The sequence below is a fragment of the Mustela nigripes genome, chromosome 9 (assembly GCF_022355385.1).
Source record: "Mustela nigripes isolate SB6536 chromosome 9, MUSNIG.SB6536, whole genome shotgun sequence".
NCBI classification, from domain to species: Eukaryota; Metazoa; Chordata; class Mammalia; order Carnivora; family Mustelidae; genus Mustela; species Mustela nigripes.
Window position 1 is genome coordinate 88,872,961 of NC_081565.1, and position 2,894 is coordinate 88,875,854.

The 2,894-nt window shown below is 69.1% G+C and overlaps 1 protein-coding gene across 6 annotated transcripts in view; it reads left to right on the forward strand.

Moving 5' to 3' along the window:
- The first annotated feature begins 2,076 nt into the window (after positions 1-2,076).
- Positions 2,077-2,894, forward strand: part of SPIN1 (spindlin 1) — an 80,160-nt gene continuing 79,342 nt past the window's right edge. For 4 of the 6 annotated variants that reach the window (XM_059412078.1, XM_059412084.1, XM_059412079.1 and 1 more), the window contains exon 1: positions 2,648-2,734. The gene's annotated coding sequence lies outside the window, so the exon portion shown is untranslated. Of the gene's footprint in view, positions 2,242-2,647; positions 2,735-2,894 lie in introns of those variants that run through there. The other 2 variants (XM_059412080.1, XM_059412082.1) reach the window with 2 other exon arrangements.

Here is a 2,894-nt window from a genome sequence, read left to right on the forward strand (position 1 = left end):
ATGTTTTGTTACATTTGCTTTATCTCTAGATAAAATACATCTGTTTCCGAACCATTTGAAAGTAAGTTGTAGCCACCAGGAATCTCCACTTGAAATAATTCAGAACATATCTCCTAAGAACAGGGCAATGCGACAGACGTCATCACACTAAAACATTTAATAATTCAGCAGCAGTCTGAAATACATTTCATACAAAAAAGTCCTCCAGCTGTCCCCCAAATCTCTTTACAGCTTCTTTCCTGCAAAGTGGTGTAGGATTGAGGGTCATGTGAAGAACTTGGTTGTGGTCTCTTACATCTGGCCCTGATCCCCTAGCTTTTCTGATTGGTTTGATACTGACTTTTTGAAAAGTCCAGTGGAGCTGTTTTGCACAATGTCTCCCAATGGATTTGTCTGATTTTTTCCCCTGTAAATAGATTCATTTAAAAAATCTACAGATTTACATGGCTGATGTACAAGCCTATTTTTGACCTTCAGCATGCTAAAGAGCAAGGCTTCTCTGGGGAGGGTGGGTCAGATACTTCTGGTTGAAGGACTTGGTGGTTGCCGGCTTGGGAGGGAGGCCTTTTCCGACATGGGGTTGGCTCACCTCCCTGCCCGTGCATTGTGGACCGCTCCCAGTGGTCATCAGCAGAGGCAAAATTTAAACCCGGGCTTCTCCAGGAGGACGGGGATGGGAAAACGCAATTGGCTTTCTCTGGAGACCATTTTGACCGTCATAATGTCGGAGAAGGTGCGTGCTACCGGCATCAAGTGGGTACAGGCCAAGGATGCTGCCAAACGCCCCCTCAACAAAGAATTACTCAGCCTCAAATATCCACAGTGGCAAGGTGGAGGCACGGAAGGGACAGCACTGACCCGCTGCCCCCTTGACACCGGCCTGCTCCCCCCGCTCCCGATCTGCTCCATTACCGTCCACGCCAAACCGAAGCAACGACTTCGCAGCGCTCAGTGCTTCTTCACTGCTGACCACAGGGCCACACTCCTCTGTGTGTCTAAACGGGCTCTCCAGGTGGCCTGTTGGGTCCCCGCGCACGCCTCGTGTGCCACCCGAGACGAGCTTTGATTGCCACAGCAGGCACGCACAGCCCTATCTGGGAGAATCGGAAAAGGTGCCAGGCAGATCCCGCGGAGCTTGCTAACCACCGGCTGTGCGCCAGGCCAGCGCCCAGAGCGCTCTCCAAGCCCCGCCATCCGACCTGACAACGCCGGGTGAGGCGCTTTCCCACGACACGGCCGCGCGACGGCCCTCGAGGAACCACAGCGGTCCCGCGCCCTGCGGGAGGACACCGGGCTGCTGGGGCCGGGAGGAAAGCTCCTGGCCCCGGGGTGCGGGCGGCGCGCGCAGCGCTCCCGGCTGCGGCGCGGGGCTTAGAGTCAACCTTAAGGTCCCGCACTGAACTCCGCGGGAGTCCAATGTCCTCGCCGCGTCCTCTCCCCCTTCCTCCCGCGCACAGCCCACGCGCACTCAAGGGGCATCTTGGGCGCAGCGAGTCCACGGGTTCACGAGTGGCCGTGGGAAGGCCTGGCTCCCCATCTCGAAGGAGAGCTGCTCCACCCTCCCCGCGGGCGGTGCGGGCCGCGCTCTCAAGGTCACACGTGGGTGGGTGGGCGAGGCCCGGGTCCGCGCGGACGGGGCGAGGGGCGGCGGCGGCGCAGGGCGGCGGCGGGAAGCGGGCCAGCGCGGGAGACCGGCGCGTGCGCTGCGGCGAGGCCCCCACGGCCGTCCCCGGCCTCAGCCGCCCCGGCGGCGCGCGCGGCAGGCCGTGTCGCGGCGTCGGTGCCAGGACCAGGGCCGCGCCGCCCGCGGAAGCCCTCCCGCCACGCGGAAACGAAACTTCCCAGGATGCGTGACTTCCGGCGCAGGCCGCGGCGCCCGACCCCGGGGCTCCGCGCCCCGAACATCGCCCCCTCCCGGAGCGCACCTGGGGCCCGGCCCCGCCCCGCCACCGCCCCGGGCCCCGCCGCCGCCCCGGGCCCCGCCCCGCCCCGCGGCCCCCGGCGCCGGCAGGTGAGACGCGCGCCCGGCCTCGCCCCTCGGCCCCGCCCCGGCCGCCCACGCCGCCACCTGGCCAGAGCGGCGCCAGGTCGGCCCAGCTCGGTCCCGCGCGCCCAGGCGCCAGGTGAGCGGCGCCAGGCCCCAGCGCCCCGCGGGCCCAGCCCTGCTCCCTTCCTCCGCGCCGCCAGGTGAGAGCGGCACTAAGCCCGCCCTGCTCTGTTCACCGCCAGCCCCGCCGCCAGGTGCCCCCCTGCCGCCCGGGGCGCGGCTCCAGGCCCCGCCCGCCGCCCTCCAGGCCCCGCCCAGACGCCGGGGCCCGGCCGCGCCCCGCCCCGCCCCACCTGCCTCGTCGCCGGGTGAGTAGCGCCCAGCCCGGCTCCCGGGACTCCTCCCACTGCCACGCCAGGCCCCGCCCCGCTTCCAGGTGAGCGTCGTCGGATCCAGTCCGGGCTCCCGGCCGAGCCCCGCTGCCCCCCAGACCCCGCCCGGCCTCCAGGCCCCACCCGCTGCTATGGCGCCTGCGCAATGCGACCCGTCAGGCCGGGGCCGGGCGGCGCGGCCGGCGCAGTCGGCAGGCGCAGTGCGCGTGCGCCGTGCGGCCGGGGGCGGGCGGCGGCGGCCGCGGAGCGGAGCGGGGGCGGGGCGGCGCCGTCTGGCTCGGTCGGGCCGGGGCGGGAGTGTGGCGCGGGACGGCGGGGCCCGCAGGCTGCGGACGGCGGCCCGGGCGGCCGGCAGGTAAGACCCGCGCGTGGCCGGGGAGCGGGCGCCGCTCGGGAGGAAGGGGGCGCGGGCGGGGCGCGCTGCGGGCGGCGGCGCCCGGGGAGTGGCGGGCGGGCCGCGGCGCATTGTCCGGGCGCGGGCGGCGCCTGCACAGCGCCCCCTGCCGGCCGGGCCG